We start from the raw sequence: 18,104 nt of genomic DNA on the forward strand, positions 1-18,104 counted from the left end.
ATACAAATAATGGGAGTGTCAGAAAGAGAGGAGAGAAAGAAAGGGGCATAAATAATACCTAGAAAAATAATGGCCAAAACTTTCCAAGTTGAATGAAAGACTAGTCTACACATCCAAGAAGCTTAACAAGTTCTAGGTATGATAAACACAAAGAGATCCACAATTAGACACATCATAATCAAGCTATCAGAAGACAAGACAGAGACAATCCTGAAAGAGGCAAGAGAAAAGTAACTCATCACGCACAAGGGATCCTCAATAAGATTAGCAGCTTATTTCTCATCAGAGGCTATGAAGGCCAGAAGGCATTGGATGGCATACTCAAAGGTCTGAAAGAAAAATTCTATAATCACCGAAACTATCCACAAATATGGAGGAAGAATTAAGACCAGATAAACAAAAACTGAAAACCCATTGCTAGCAATTCTGCTCTACAAAAAATACTAGTGGAGTCCTTCAGTCTGGAAAAAAAAAAAAAGGAAATTAGACCAGTAACTCAAATCCACATGAAAAAAATAAATAGCACTGGCAAAGGTACCTACAGAGGAAAATATAAAAGAGAGTATAAATGTATATTTGTTTGTAACTCTTTTCTTCTCCCATCTGATTTAAATAATACCTTCATAAAGCAATAAATCTGTGTTGCTGGACATACAATGTATAAAGATATAATTTGTACGCCCATAAAAGTACAAAGGAGGGAGAGGAAAATGGAGCTGTATAGGAGCAAAATTTTTATATACTATAGAAATTGAATTGGTATTAGTCCAAACTAAATTGTCATAAATTAAGATTTATTAAGATAAAATAAGATACAGATAAGATTTATCAGGCTAAATTAGCAAGATAAATTATGATAATTATAATCCCCAAGACAATAAATTATGATAATTATAATCCCCAAGGCAATCACTAAGAAAATAACTCAAAAATATAGTAAAAGAAATGACAATGTAATTAAAATAGCATACCAGGGCTTCCCTGGTGGCGCAGTGGTTAAGAGTCTGCCTGCCGATGCAGGGGACGTGGGTTCATGCCCCGGTCTGGGAAGATCCCACATGCCGCGGAGTGGCTGGGCCCGTGAGCCATGGCCGCTGAGCCTGCGCGTCCGGAGCCTGTGCTCCACAATGGGAGAAGCCACAACAGTGAGAGACCTGCATACCGCAAAAAAAAAAAAAAAAAAAAAAAAAATAGCATACCAGAAAATATCTATTTAACAAAAAAGAAGGCAGTAAAGGAGCAACTGAGAAACAAACAAACAAAAATGACATAAGAAATATAAAAAACCAAAAGCAAAATGGTAGATATAACCCCTACCATATACTACACTAAATATAAGTGGATTAAAACTTTCCAATTAAAAGACTGATATTGGAAAAATGGATTTTAAGAAATATACAATCCAATTATATGCTATCTACAAGAGACACACTTTGGATTCAAAGGCACAGATAATTAAGAGTAAAAGGATGTATGGACTTCCCTGGTGGTCCAGTGGGTGAGACTTCAGTCTTCCAATGCAGGGGGCCCGGGTTCAATCCCTGGTCAGGGAACTAGATCCTGCATGCATGCCACAACTAAGAGTTCGCATGCTGCAATTAAGAGTCTGCATGCTGCAACTAAGAAGCCCACATGCCACAACTAAGAAGTCCTCATGCCACAACTAACAAGTCTGCATGTTGCGACTAAGCAGCTGCATGCCACAACTAAGAAGTCTAGATGCTGCAACTAAAGATCCTGCATGCCATAATGATGATCCCACATGCCACAATGAAGACCTGGCATAGCCATAAATAAATAAATAAATAAAAATTATAAATAATTTTTTTTAAATATGGTCATCCTTTAAAAAAAAAGAGAGAGTAAAAGGATGGGAAAAGATATACCATGCAAACAATAACAAAACGAAAGCTCTAAAGTGTCTGTACTAATATCAGACAAATCAAACTTTAAAAGAAAAACTGTTACAAGGGGCAAAAAAAAAGAGATTACATTTTATAATTATAAAAGAATCAATTCATTAAGAAGATATAACAATTATAAACATACATGCATTTAAAAACAGAACCCCAAATACATGAGGCAAAAACTGACACAATTGAAGGGAGAAATAAACAATTCAACAATAATAATGAGAGATTTCAATATGCCACTTTCAATAATGTATAGAACTAGGCCAAAGATTAACAAGGAAATAGAAGACTTGAACAACATTATAAATCAACTAGACCTAACAGACATCTATAGAGCACTCCATCCAATAATAGCAAAATATACATTCTTTTCAAGTACACATAAAACATTCTCCAAGTGAGAGCATATATTAATCGTTAAAACAAATATCAATAAACTTAAAAGGACTGAAATCATACAAAGTATGTTCTATGATCACAATGGAATGAAAGAAATCAATAAGAGAAGGGAAATGGGGAAATTCGTGTATATGTGAAAATCAAACACACACACATAAATAACCAATGTGAGATCCTAGATTTTATATATATATATATAATTATACATATTATTAGGAGATCCTAGGTTATATATATATATATGATCTCCTATTGGCTCTGTTTTTCTGGTGAACCCTGGTTAATACACATAGAAATTACCAACTGACTTCAAAGGAAATAGAAATCTCAACAGACAAATGACAAGCAAAGAGATTGAATCAGTAATCAAAAGCCTTCCAACAAAGACAAATTCTAGAATGATGGCTTCACTAGTGAATTCTACCAAACATTTAAAGAATTAATACCAATCCTTCTCAAACTCTTTCCAAAAATCGAAGAGGCAACACTTTCTAACTCATTCTATGAAGTCAGCAATACTCTGATACCACAGCCAGATAATGAATAATTAGAAAACAATACATTTTAATTTCTAAAATTAGAAAATAAATTTAAATAATAAAATTAGATTAGAAAAGAAAATTACAGCCCAACATTCCTCACAGACACCAAAAATAGACGCAAAAATCTTTAACAAAATATTAGCAAATTGAACTCAATAGCATATTACAAGAATTATTTACCATAGCTAAGTGGGATTTATTCCAGGAATACAAGGGTGGTTCAACATAAGAAAATCAATCAATGTAATACATCATATTGATAGAAAAAAGGAGAAAAAAAACACATGATCATCTCAGCTGACACAGAAAAAACATTTGACAAAATCCAAACTTTTCATGCCAAAAACTCAGAAATAGGAAATAGAGGGAAAATTCCTCAACATGACAATGAATATTTTTTTTAAAAATCCACAGCTAGTGCTTCCCTGGTGGCGCAGTGGTTGGGAGTCCGCCTGCCGATGCAGGGGACGCGGGTTCGTGCCCCGGTCCGGGAAGATCCCGCATGCCGCGGAGAGGCTAGGCCCGTGAGCCATGGCCGCTGAGCCTGTGCGTCCGGAGCCTGTGCTCCGCAACTGGAGAGGCCACAACAGTGAGAGGCCCGCGTACAGCAAAAAAAAAAAAAAAAAAAAAATCCACAGCTAGCACCATATTCCCTGGTGAAAGACTGAAAGTATTCCCCCTAAGATCAGAAACAAGGCAAAGTTGCTCACTTTCACTACTGCTGTTCAGCAGTGTACTGGAAGTTCTCCTTGATAAGAAAAAGAAATAGAAGTCATCCAAATTGGAAAGGAAAAGGTGAAACTATTTCTATTCACAGATGACATGATCTTATATATAGAAAATCCCAAAGAATCCACAAGAAAGCTAGTAGCGCTAATAAATAAATTCAACAAAGTTGCAGGGTACAAGATTAACACACAAAAATCAGTTGTGTTTCTCTATGCACCACAAATAAACCATCCAAAAAGGAAATTATGAAGGCAATTCCATTTATAATAACATATAAAAGTATCAAATACTTAGGAATTAATCCAACCTAGGAGGTTAAGGATTTATATCCTGAAAACTACAAAATATGGCTGAAAGAAATTAAAGAACTATATAAATGGAAAGACATCCTGTACCCATGGACAGGAAGACTTAACATTGTTAAGATGTCAATATTATCCAACATGATCTACAGATTCAACGTAATCCCTATTAAAATTCCAACTATCTTTTTTGTAGAAATGGAAAAGCCACCATCAAAATCATATGGAATTGCAAGGAGTCTCAAATAGCCAAAATAATCTTGAAAAAGAAGAATAAAGTTGGAGGACTCATAATTCTTTACTTCAAAACTTACTAAAAACTACATTAATTGGGACTTCCCTGGTGGTACAGTGGTTAAGAATCTGCCTGCCAATGCAGGGGACACAGGTTTGATCCCTGGTCCAGGAAGATCCCACATGCCGTGGAGCAACTAAGCCCGTATGCCACAACTACTGAGCCTGCGCTCTAGAGCCTGCGAGCCACAACTACTGAGCCCATGTGCCACAACTACTGAAGCCCATGTGCCTAGAGCCCATGCTCCAGAACAAGAGAAGGCACCGCAATGAGAGGCCCGCACACCACAACAAAGACCCAATGCAGCCATTAATTAATTAATTATTTTTAAAAAACTACATTAATTAAAACAGTATAGTACTAGCATAAGGATAGACATACAGACCAATGGAATCAAAAAGGAGCCCAGAAATAAACCCTCACATATACGGTCAATTGATTTTTGAAAAGAGTTCCAATACCATTCAATGGGGAAAGGACAATCTTTTCAACAAATGATGCTGAGAAAACTGAATATTTATATTATACCATATGTAAGAGTCATGTACCAAAATGTTCATTACAGCTCTATTTACAATAGCCCGGAGATGGAAACAACCTAAGTGCCCATCATTGGATGAATGGATAAAGAAGATGTGGCACATATATACAATGGAATATTACTCAGCCATAAAAAGAAACGAAATTGAGCTATTTGTAATGAGGTGGATAGACCTAGAGTCTGTCATACAGAGTGAAGTAAGTCAGAAAGAGAAAGACAAATACCATATGCTAACACATATATATGGAATTTAAGAAAAAAAAAATGTCATGAAGAACCTAGGGGTAAGACAGGAATAAAGACACAGACCTACTGGAGAACGGACTTGAGGATATGGGGAGGGGGAAGGGTGAGCTGTGACAGGGCGAGAGAGAGGCATGGATATATATACACTAACAAGCGTAAGGTAGATAGCTAGTGGGAAGCAGCTGCATGGCACAGGGATATCGGCTCAGTGCTTTGTGACCGCCTGGAGGGGTGGGATGGGGAGGGTGGGAGGGAGGGAGACGCAAGAGGGAAGAGATATGGGAACATATGTATATGTATAACTGATGCACTTTGTTATAAAGCAGAAACTAACACACCATTGTAAAGCAATTATACCCCAATAAAGACGTTAAAAAAAAATTAACTCAAAATGCATCAAAGACCTAAACTTAAGAACTAGAACTATAGTACTCTGGGGAGAAAACACTGGGAAAAAACTTTATGACAATGCATTTTGGAACAGTTTCCTGGGTACGGCACCAGAAGCACAGGCAACAAGAGAAAAATATAGATAAATTAGACTTCATAAAGTTCAACACTTCTATGCATCAAAGGACACTACCAAGAAAGTGAAAAGACAACCTACAGAATGGGAGAAAATATTTGCAAGTTATATATCTTATAAGATATTAATATCCAGAACATATAAACAACTCAACAACAAAAAAGCAAACAATCCAAATCAAAGATAAAAGGACTTGACATTTCTCCAAAGAAGATATACAAATAGCCAATAAGCACATGAAAAGATGCTCAACTTCATTAGTCATGAGGGAAATGCAAATCAAAACCACAATGACATTCCACTTCCACCAAGTAGGATAATAAATTTTAAATAACAGAAAATAAGTGTTCACAAGGATATATAGAAATAGGAATACTTGTGCATTGCTGTTGGGAATGTAAAAATAGTGCAGCCACTAAGGAAAACAATTTGGTGGCTCCTTAAAAAGTTAAACATAGAACTTTCATATAACCCAGCAATTCTACTCCTAGGTATACATCCAAAAAAATTGAAAGCTGGAATTTGAACATATATTTGTACACCGATGTTCATAGCGGCATTAGTCACAATAGCCCAAAACTGAAAACAACCCACGTGTTCATCAACAGATGAATGAATAAACCAAATATAGTACATATATACAATGGAATATAAGTCAGCCAAAAAAAAAGAAATGAAATTTTTTATATATGCTACAATATGGGTGAATCTTAAAAACATGTGAAATTAACTAGACACAGAAGGACAAATTTTGTATGAATCCACTTATATAAAGTACCTGGAGTAGGAAAATTCATAGGGACAGAAAGTAAAATAGAGGTTACCAGAAGCTGGGGTTGTGGGAGGGGGAAGGAGAGGGAGTTATTATTTAATGGGTACAGAGTTTATGTTGGCGATGATGAAAAACTTTTAGGAGCAGATAGTGGTGATTATTACACAACATTGTGAGTGTATCTAACGCCTGAATCTGAATTGTACGCTTACGAATGAGAAATATTATGTGTATTTTATCACAATAAAAAACAATGAAGTCTACATCTAAAACTAATACAATGTTATGTGTCAATTATATCTCAATAAAATTAATTAATGATTTAAAAGAAACAACAATAACATCAAAATGGATCAAAGACTTAAATATAAGAGCTAAAACCATAAAACTCTTAGAAGAAAACACAGAAGTAGATCTTCATGATCTTGGATTTGGCAACAGATTCTTAGATATGACACCAAATATGTGAGCAACAAAAGGAAAAACAGAAAAATTGGATTTCATCAAAATTAAAAACTTTTGTGTGTCAAAGGACACTATCAAGAGAGTGAAAAGATAAGCCATAGAATGGGATAAAGTATTTGCAAATCATACATTTATAAGGGTTTAGTATCCAGAATACATAAAATACTCTTATAACTCAACAACAAAAAGACAATCTACCCAATTTTAAGACAGGCAAAAGACATGAATAGAAATTTTGCCAGACTACAAGATACTTAAATGCCCAACAAACACATGAGAAGATGTCAATGCCATTGGTCATGAGGGAACCCTTGTACATTGCTGAGAAATGTAAAATGGTGCAGTCACCTAGAAAATAATTTTATGGTTCCTCAAAAAGTTAAACATAGAATTATCATATGACCCAACAATCTCACTCCAAGGTACATACCCAAGAGAAATGAAAACATATATTTCCACAAAAACTTACACACAAATGTTTATAATAGCATTATTCATAATAACCAAAAGATGGAAATAACTCATATGTCCACCAACTGACAAATGGAAAAACAAAATGTGGTATATCGATACAATGGAATATTATTCAGCCATAAAAAGGAATGAAGTACTAGTACATGCTACAACAAGGATAAACTTTCAAAATCCTATGTTATGTGAAAGAAGCTAGACACAAAATTTCAATTATATTATATATTCCATTTATATGAGATATCCAGAACAGGCACATCTATAGAGACAGAAAATAGATTAGTGATTGCCAGGGGCTGGGAGAAGGGAGGAATGAGGAGTGTGTTAATGGGCATACCTCTTGGTGAAATGATGAAAGTATTTTGGAATTAGATAGTGGTGATGATTGCACAACCTTGAGAACATCCTAAAAACTATGAATCGTTCACTTCATAGGGGTGAATTCTATGGTATGGGAATTATATCTCAATTTTTAGAAACAATATTTTTTAAAATGAATAAGAGAGATCCATGCATAAGAGGTTGATATCCTGAGAAAAGGTGGAGTTAAGTGAGATGAAGTAGTCCAGACACAAAGTCTAGCTAGAGAATAGGATCTGAGTGTGCTCTGAAGGAAGAGGGGAAAAGGCAAGTGTTAGAGATGGAGGACAATCCAATAAGAAAGTGGGAATCAGTGGCAAAAAGGGCGGTGGCCAAAAGGTGGTGAGAGTAATAAAAAAGACTGGTTATAAAGAGAGGCTCAGTCTTGAGAGTTTGGGGGGAGGTAGGGTCTAGCAGCAGAGATCCTGGAACAAAGATAAAAGTTAGAGACGGGGTCCGGGCTTCCCTGGTGGCACAGTGGTTAAGAATCCGCCTGCCCATGCAGGGGACACGGGTTCGAGCCCTGGTCCGGGAAGATCCCATGTGCCGCGGAGCAACTAAGCCCATGCGTCACAACTACTGAGCCTGTGCTCTAGAGCCTGCGAGCCACAACTACTGAGCCCGCGTGCCTAGAGCCCGTGTTCTGCAGCAAGAGAAGCCACCGCGATGAGAAGCCCGTGCACCACAACAAAGAGTAGCCTCCACTCGCCTCGACTAGAGAAAGCCCGCGCACAGCAACAAAGATCCAACACAGCCAAAAATAAAAATAAACAAAATAAATAAATTTGGGCTTCCCTGGTGGCGCAGTGGTTGAGAGTCCACCTGCCGATGCAGGGGACACGGGTTCGTGCCCCAGTCAGGGAGGATCCCACATGCCGCGGAGCGGCTGGGCGCGTGTGCCATGGCCACTGGGCCTGCGCGTCTGGAGCCTGTGCTCCGCAACGGGAGAAGCCACGGCAGTGAGAAGCCCGCGTACCGCAAAAAAATAAAAAATAAAAATAAATAAATAAATTTATTTTTAAAAAAAGAAAGTTAGAGGTGTGACTACACCTCTAAGAAGGTTAAGTGAATAAAAAGGCAAGGAGGGCACCCAGTGGCAAAGCTCTACAGATGGAGGAGATAAAACTATCAGTGGATGAGAAAAATAAGTCAGTGAAAATATGGGGGCAAATGGCAGAGTGACCTCTCATGGCAGAAAGAAGGCCAGTGATGTGAATGAAAAGAGTGATGTAGGCCTGGGGCCCACTGGGGTGTTGGGGTACAATTAAAGGAAGGGAGACAATGAACTAAGATGAGTACAGCGTGGGAAGATGGGTCTCTGTAGGTTCTCAGGCTAACAGAGGGATAAATAGGACAGTGTCAGAGAGGTCACTCAGAGGGGCTCTTAATTCCTTTTCTAGAGGGGCTGGAGAGAGTGGGGAGGACAGAGAGTGGGTGGCTCAGGCAAAGAACCTATGGGACACAGCCAAAGGGACACAGAGGAAGCAGCAGCTTCCCAACCTCCCCAGACATCAGAAGATCAGCTCCTACAGTCACTCTATCATGATCCTCTCAGCAGGGATCTTGCTACAAATTGTCCTCATCAAGAAGCTTGTCCAGATGGCTGCAAAAGACAGGATGTACAAGCTGCAGCTGAGAGCAGAATGAGGATAGGAGGGCCCAGCAAGCCTGGCAGGAGTCACGTTCCCTATGTCACTGACTTCAAGTCGCTTCTTTTATTCCTCAATGAGGGATTTCTTTCACATTCCCTCCCCTATTCCCTCCCCTTTCACATTCCCTCCCCGAGGTTGACCCTCTCATGTCAACCTCGGTTGCGCAAGGACCCTGCAGTCACAGAGGCCGTGCTAGGAAGAGGGGGAAGGAAAGAAGGAGAAGAGCTTCATCAATACCCATTTTTCCAAAGAGCAAGCAGGTCCCATGTCACGTGTGCTCCTTTCTGGCAAACTCTCCAAGCTGGGAAAGGAGACTTGGTCACATGCGGTGAAGGTAGGAGCAAAGGGTCTTATAGGAAGCTGAGCAAAACTGTCCTCTGGGGGAGGCTCTTGGGAGACTAGACTCCAAGAGCCCCAAGCATTAGTACACAAGGTCAAACAGTCAGTGACAACAATAGACAGGCTCAAGGATGGAATAGCATTTTATACTTTATCCCATCTGATCCTCATAACCACGCTGTGAGGGATGAAGGTCAAGTGTATCTCAAGGAGGAATCTGAGCCTTAGGAAAATTAAACAATTTGTCCCAAAACAGGACCCAAAAGGTCTGCCTCCAGATATCCATTCCACCGTGTCTCACACTGCCACCTAGTGGTCAAGACCTACAGGCCCCCTCCCCCATTCTTCCATTCCCAGGGATGGACCTAGCAGGGAACTGGAGAAGTGCTCTTGGTCCTGACTCCTTCCTATGACTCTCCCTGCTGAGAGCTTGGTTTTCTAAGAGTGATGAGCTCTAGCAGCTGACATCCTTAGACACTATGGATATAGACCTGGGTCTCACAGAAAGGAGAGATTAAGGTTAACCCTTGAGAGCTCCAGATTGAATAGGCAGAACCTTACCCACAAAATGCTCCCTCTTTTCTCCTCTCCTTCCCTGCACTGATGCTGCAAAACAAAAAAGGAATGAGGTGCTTGGACTCACTTCTTATTCTCCTCCTTCTAGGCAAGCTGCAGACATTCATTATATATGAACAATATGATTTTCTACATTGAATTAATGAAATTCTGGGTTCTTACCCATAAATAATTTTTAAAATGGTTAAAGTATTTTCTAATTTTTCTCCTTTGAAAATCTCAAACAAATGTTTTCTGTATGTGATCCTTAACTGATTTTTAGTCAGTGTTCCTTAATGAAAAGGGTAAATAATCTCAGACCAACAAGTGCAAGAATGTTCCATTCGATAGGATTTTGTCCCCTGGGTATGGAGCTTAGACTCTAGCATCTCAGCATTGTGCTTCAGATCAGCTCAATCACAAAGGAAACATGTGATCCAGAGATACCTGAGAAGGTACCGTGACTGATGAATGTGTGTTGAAAGACTGTTCTCTAAGTATCCTGAACTGTCTTCATAATTTATTCCTGTGTTGTTACATATGACAGCCACTAGCCACACATGGCTAAAGCACTTTAAAATCGGGCTAGTATGAATTGAGATGTGCTGTAAGTGTAAAATATACATTGGATTTCAAATACAGTACCAAAAAGGATGAAAGATGTCTCAGTAATTATTTTTTCATATTGCTTACATGTTGAAATGACAGTTGAAAGGAAACTCCTTACCAAATTTGCTCTTAATATCTCTTAATATTTGCTCAAATGTCTCTTAACATTGTCCATTTTACTATCTGAAAATTTTTTACACAACCACCAGCCTTTTCATTTTTCTCTGCTGTAGAGCATTCTTTTGGTGTTTATCACTCAGAAACGCACTTTTTCACAACAGACTTTTGCAGCATTGTTGATGACCCTCATTGAACATTGGGTGTCACTCTGTAGTCAACTGTGAGGACTCATTTAAGTGAATTTCCTCCACACGACATAAAGGAAATCATCTGTCAAAAGCAATTGCAGTGCACATTATTACACACAACATTATGTGCACAATAATGACACAGTTAACTATAACATGCCAAAAAATACATAAAGAAACAACTGTGTATGTTGTTAAAAACTTGAGATTTCTATATAAATACTTTAAAATATTTATGAGAAAATGGATCATGTCCTGTAACACATTTAAAATCAAGTGTTTGATAGAAAACAAACTTATAGTTACAAAAGGGGAAAGGGGGTGGGGGAGGGATAACGTAGGAGTTTGGGATTAATGGATACAAACTACTATATATAAAATAGATAAACAAGGACCTCCTGTATAGCACAAGGCACTATGTTTATCTTGTAATAAACCATAATGGAAAAGAATACAAAACAGAATATATATAACTGAATCACTTTGCTGTACAGCAGAAATTAACACATTGTAAATCAACTATACTTCAATTAAAAAATCAATATATACTGTCTAAAATTAATAAATCAAGAAATATTGGTAAAAGTTTGTTACTTAAAAATAAGGATGTGGGGCTTCCCTGGTGGCTCAGTGGTTAAGAATCCACCTGCCAGTGCAGGGAACACCGGTTCGAGCCCTGGTCTGGGAAGATCCCACATGTTGCGGAGCAACTAAGCCCGTGCGCCACAGCTACTGACACTGCGCTCTAGAGCCCACGAGCCACAACTACTGAGCTCACGAGCCACAACTACTGAGCCCATGTGCCACAGCTACTGAAGCCCGTGCACCTAGAGCCCATGCTCCGCAACAAGAGAAGCCACCGCAATGAGAAGCCGGCGCACCACAATGAAGAGTAGCCCCCGCTCGCCACAACTAGGGGAAGCCTGCACACAGCAACAAAGACCCAACACAGCCAAAAATAAATAAATGAATAAACTTTTTTTTTTTTTTTTTGCTGTACGCCGGCCTCTCACTGCTGTGGCCTCTCCTGTTGCGGAGCACAGGTTCCGGATGCGCAGGCTCAGCGGCCATGGCCCACGGGCCCAGCCGCTCCGCGGTATGTGGGACCCTCATGGACCGGGGCACGAACCCACGTTCCCTGCATTGGCAGGCGGACTCTCAACCACTGCGCCACCAGGGAAGCCCTAAACTTATTTTTAAAAATAAAAAAATAAGGATGTGAACAATGCAAAAAATAGCCGAAAGAACTTAAAGTGGTTACTTCTGGTAAGCAGAGCTTGCAGTAGAAGAAGGTGGGAGCAAAGAGCCTGCCTTTTTTTTTTTAGCCTTGCCCACGCTGAACGGATTGCGGGATCTCAGCTCACCTACCAGGGATCAAACCCAGGTCCCAGCAGTTAAAGTGCCGAGTCCTAACCACTGGATGGCCAGGGAATTCCCAAGCCTGCTTTTTGTTAAAAGAAATTACTATCTGACTTTCAAAGCAATGTTCATATATTACTCTGATTTTTAAAAACAAAACAAAACAAAAAACACTAATTTTAAATATAACCAAAAGAAAAGCAAAAAAGTATTTGACAGAGATTCCATGGTAAAAATCTGCACGTAAGCTTGAAATAGAATCCAATTTTTAAAATGAAGTCTATAAGATTTCCATTTCTGGCTATTTAACTAGGCTAGATGTTATGAAATGCCCTTGCACTGCAAAAATCCAAATGCTGGCTTAACTAGAACAAATACACTTTTATAAGGGGAGGAAGGAAGGAAGGAAGGAAGAAAGGAGGGAAAAGGAAGGAGGGAAGGAAGGGAGGAGAGAGAGAGAAAGAAAGAGGGACAGAGAGAGAGAAAGAAATGGAAAGAAAGAGAGAAAGAGAAGGCAAGAAAGAGAGAAAGAAAGAAAGAAGAAAGGAGACAGGGAGGGAGGGAGAGAGGAAGAGAGAAAGGGAAAAAAAGAGAGGGGAAGGGAAAGAGGGAAAGAGGTGAGGAAAGGAGGAAGAAAGAAATTCTAGAGCCAAAATTAGATGGAAAGCCAACACAGACACTAGGGTTGCCCTAAAAATATGCCCAACCCAGAAACCTAAAGTCTGCTGGTTATTAGCCCCACCAAGGCATAGTATTTAGACTTGACAAAGTAGGGGAGCTGAATCTGAGAACTGCACATAAAGCCAGGCAACCAAAAGGGCTATACTGTGAACACGTGAACAAAAAAAATCTGCATGCTGGAAACAAAGCCATAAAAAACCAATTTGTCCCTGGTGACACTAAGAATGTGAAACCAAGCAGGACCTTATGGGGCTCCTGGGCATGGAAGTCTTTCTGTGTCCCCTATTTCTTGTTTGTAGGAAATAGGCTTCAGTCTCCATGACCTTCCCTTAGTTCCAAAGGACAGGTTCAAAGAGCTGCTAATTAGGGAAGGGAGGCGATGCAGAGACAAGGGAGGAGCAGTCAAGAAACAACAGTGCAGCCTTGGGGCAGGGTCCTGGTTCCTCCTCGCCTCAAGGGATACACATAACAATATCTTTGAGCTCTTCTAAACTAAAACCCCCAACAAATGGAAGATGTTAACTACTTGATGAAGCATTCTTCATTCCAGAGAGAAGGTCACAGTTTGATAACCCTGAGAACCACAGAAGCTCATCAAGAAGACCACCTGAGGCAAGATTAAAGGAATGCAGGCCTTGCGCACACCCTGATCCTTATCAGCAACCCCACCCTTGAGCCACTGCTATAAAACTCCTCACCAAGTGCCCCCCACCACACCCCGGGTTGGGACACAGTTTTTGAGGACATGAGCCCATGTGTCCCTCTTTGCCTGGCAAAGCAATAAAGCTATTTTTTTCTACTTCACCCAAAACTCAGTCTCTGAGATTCGATTCGATTCAGCACCAGTGCACAGAGGCCAAGTTTTCAGCATCAAATTGGGAGAAGAGACAGGTTTGAGAAACAGAATTAGCAAAACTGAGTAGAAACACTAACAACATTAATACTAATAATTTTCCCTAATAATTTATAATCATAACCCTAGTTTCATGAAGACCTGGGATGTGAATTTACACCATTCTCATAGTCTGAGAAATAAACATAGTCAATCCAAGAAAAAAAACAATAATTCCAGGCTGGTCAAGTACCTTAGCACCCAGGAGAAACCAAGACAAATCATCTCAATCCAGGCCCTTCAGGATTTACAAAGTTTAAAAGTATAATCAAATGAGCTCCTAGTAAAATATATCATACAAGGAAACAGACCTCCATAAGCAAAAGTCTAGGAAGACTACAAACTGAAAAATAAGACATGCTCAGACTGGGCTGTTGAAATTATAAGGAAGTCATCATAGGGACTTCCCTGGTGGCACAGTGGTTAAGAATACACCTGCCAATGCAGGGGACACGGATTCGATCCCTGGTCCAGGAAGATCCCACATGCCGTGAAGCAACTAAGCCTGCAAGCCACAACTACTGAGCCCACGTGCCACAACTGAAGCCCATGTGCCTAGAGTCCGTGCTCTGCAACAAGAGAAGCCACCACAATGAGAAGCCCATGCACTGCAATGAAGAATAGCCCCTGCTCTCTGCAACTAGAGGAAGCCTGCACCCAGCAACGAAGACCCATTGCAGCCAAAAATAAATATAATTAATTAATTTTTGAAAAGAAGGTCATTATACACAAAGTAATAGATTTAAAGGGTTTTGAAGGATGTTTTAAATGAAAAGACAGAGATAATCACTATTGGTGCCAAAATATTGGCTTCTTGTACACCGATGCCGAAATGAGATACGAGATATGGAGATAGAGTTCTGGAGGAGAAAGAAAGGGTGGCTTTATTCTTTGCCAGGCAGAGAGGGGAACACAGCAGCCTAGCGCCTCAAGAACTGTGCCCCCCTCCCTGGGGAACAGGGAGAGGTCTTATAGTTGGAGCTCGTGGTCACGGGTATGCAATAAGGATCAAGGCAGTAACAGTCTTGCATTCTTCTTCTGCAAAGTTTCAAAATGGCTACAACGCTGGGTCTGGTCGGCTCCAAGGGTGGGGTTGCTGACAAGATGAGGGTGTGTGGAGGGTCTCAAGTCTCCTAATCTTAATGAGTTTCTCTAATCCCTTTAATCTTGCCTCAGGTGGTTTTGTGGCTGCTCCTTCCTTGATTAGCAACTGCTCGAATCTGCCCTTTGGAACTCAGGGAGTGTCATGGAGGCTGGAGTCTTGCCTACAAGAAATGGGGGACAAAAAAAGGCCTCCATGCCTGGAAGCTCCACAGGGCCCCACTCAGTTTCACCATGTAGAGCAGGAAAAAGGGACGTTTAGCCCAAACCAGACCTTCAGGGTAAATTTTCTGAGATGATGCCTGAATTGGGATAGAAGGACAATTAAGAATTAGCCAGGGGGGCTTCCCTGGTGGCGCGGTGGTTGAGAGTCCGCCTGCCGATGCAGGGGACACGGGTTCGTGCCCCGGTCCGGGAAGATCCCACATGCCGTGGAGCGGCTGGGCCTGTGAGCCATGGCCACTGAGCCTGCGCTTCTGGATCCTGTGCTCCGCAACGGGAGAGGCCACAACAGTGAGAGGCCCACGTACCGCAAAAAAAAAAAAAAAAAAAAGAATTAACCAGGTTGGGGACTTGCCTGGTGGTCCAGTGGTTAAGACTCCATGCTCCCAATGCAGAATTAGCCAGGTGGAAAAAAGTGGTGAGGCCATTCCAGACAGAAATCAAAATACTGATGAGCAAAAAGATATAGAAGCAATGAACAGCATGGGGGGCTCAGGGGAAACTAGAGGCATTCTTCTATTACTAGAATAATAAACACCAGCAGGTAATGACTAGAGAAGCTAAAGGAGTAGAGAAAGACCTGCATGTGGAGGGTTCTCTATACCATGCAGAAAGTATGGCTCACTGAAGGATTTTAAGGAGGCGAGTGTCATGATCATTTTTGTTTTAGGTAGATTACTTTGGCAATAGTGAATGGAAAGGATTTAAGATGGATAAAGCTGGAGGAATGGAGATCAGCTGGGAAGCTACTGCACAGTTTATGGGAGAAATGAGTAGGGCCTGAACTACTAGGGTGACAGTAAGGATGGGGTAGAAGAGATTTGAGAAATAGCAGATATAATTAGCAAAAGTTGGTGACTGACAACTAATAGGAAAGATGAAGAGGGAGCAGTGTAGAATGGCTCCTGTGTTTCTTGCCTGGGTGATTAGCTGACACTAATTGCTTTGGGAAATACAACAGGAAGAACAGGTTGGGACAGAAGAAGAAAATGACCTAAGTTATAAAGATGTTAGGCCTGGGTACCTGTGGGAAATCGAACTTAGGGATGTTTAGCAAGCAACTGGAATCGATGAGACTGAAGCTCATAGAAGTCAGTGCTGAAATAACCACGAGTCGCTAATTCATTACTTCACAGAATCTACTTCAGAGAATAATACAGTCATCAAAAATGATGTTTAGGGTTTCCCTGGTGGCGCAGTGGTTGAGCGTCTGCCTGCCAATGCAGGGGACAGGGTTCGTGCCCCGGTCCGGGAAGATCCCACATGCTGTGGAGCGGCTGGGCCCGTGAGCCACAACTACTGAGCCTGCGCGTCTGGAGCTTGTGCTCCGCAACAAGAGAGGCCGCGGCAGTGAGAGGCCCGCGCACCGCGATGAAGAGTGGCCCCCGCTCGCCGCAACTAGAGAAAGCCCACGCACAGAAAAGAAGATCCAGCACAGCCAAAAATAAATAAATAAAAAAAAAAAAAAAAAAATGATGTTTAGGGGAATTCCCTGGCGGTGCAGTGGCTAGGACACCACTGTGGACCCGGGTTCGATCTCTGGTCAGGAAACTAGATCCTGCATGGCACAACTTAGACCCGGGACAGCCAAATAAATAAATGTTAAAAAGTAAATAAAATAGGGCTTCCCTGGTGGCGCAATGGTTAAGAATCCGCCTGCCAATGCAGGGTACTCAGGTTCGATCCCTGGTCTGGGAAGATCCCACATGCCGTGGAGCAACTAAGCCCGTGCGCCACAACTACTGAGCCTGCGCTCTAGAGCCTGTGAGCCACAACTACTCAGCCTGCGTTCAGAACTACTGAAGCCCGCGCACCTAACGCCTGTGCTTCGCACGGAGAGAAGCCACCGCAATGAGAAGCCCACGCACCACAACAAGAGTAGCCACTGCTCGCGGCAACTAGAGAAAGCCTGCGTGGAGAAACGAAGACCCAACGCTGCCTAAAATAAATAAATTTATTTTTAGAAAATAAAATAAAAAATATTAACAGCTTTCTTACCTTACGAAAACCTACATTTATTTAAACGCTGTAAAAATGTGAATAGCCAAGTCTGGAAAGAACTACGTCAAGATGCTATGGAAATTATTTTGAGATTGAAAGTTTATGGGATTCTTCCTTCTACTTTTTTATATATTCTAAATTCGGTATAGAATAGTATCATAACGGGAAAAACTGTTTTTTAAAAAGTAACATTTCCTCTTACCTCTAGCGAGACACAGCTAGAGTTCCTATCAAATACAGGACCTGACACATAGTAAGCCCCCAATAAATGCAGCAAAGGACCAGCACCTGAGATGCGAGAGCAGTGGCCTCGGATCTTCCTGCCGTGGAGAAGCCTGTCCCGCCGGCCCTCAGGACTCGGCCTCACCTCGGCCCGCCCACAGCCGGGCTAACGGGCCGCGCCCGGCTCCGCGCCCGGCTCCGCCCTCCGCTCCCACTATCCCAGCCCCGCGGCCTCCCCGCTGCCGTCATCCCGCTTGAAACAACTCCTCCCGGACGGTGTGTACCACCCTCCTGAGGACGATGGCCCCTCCCGGAGGGGCGGTTCCGTCAGGTCTCACTGTCCTGACCAGTCCTGACATTTTCAGGACACTGGGCCCCTCAGGGGCAGGGGAAAGAGCGTGCCGAGCCCGCGCGGCCGCTGGAGCTGAGTTGCTGGCCAAGCCTTTTACTCGGCATCCCTCTGGAGGAGGTGGGAAAGGGAAAGGAGGGAAAGGAAAGAGTGGTCAGGGAAGGGGAGAGGTGAGGCGGAGGGAAAGGGAGAAAAACCAGTGGGGTAGCTTAGGAAGCCGAAGCCACGGCCGCGCGTGGACGCTGGCGGGTTC

The sequence above is a fragment of the Stenella coeruleoalba genome (genome assembly GCF_951394435.1).
Source record: "Stenella coeruleoalba genome assembly, chromosome: 7".
Classification (NCBI taxonomy): domain Eukaryota; kingdom Metazoa; phylum Chordata; class Mammalia; order Artiodactyla; family Delphinidae; genus Stenella; species Stenella coeruleoalba.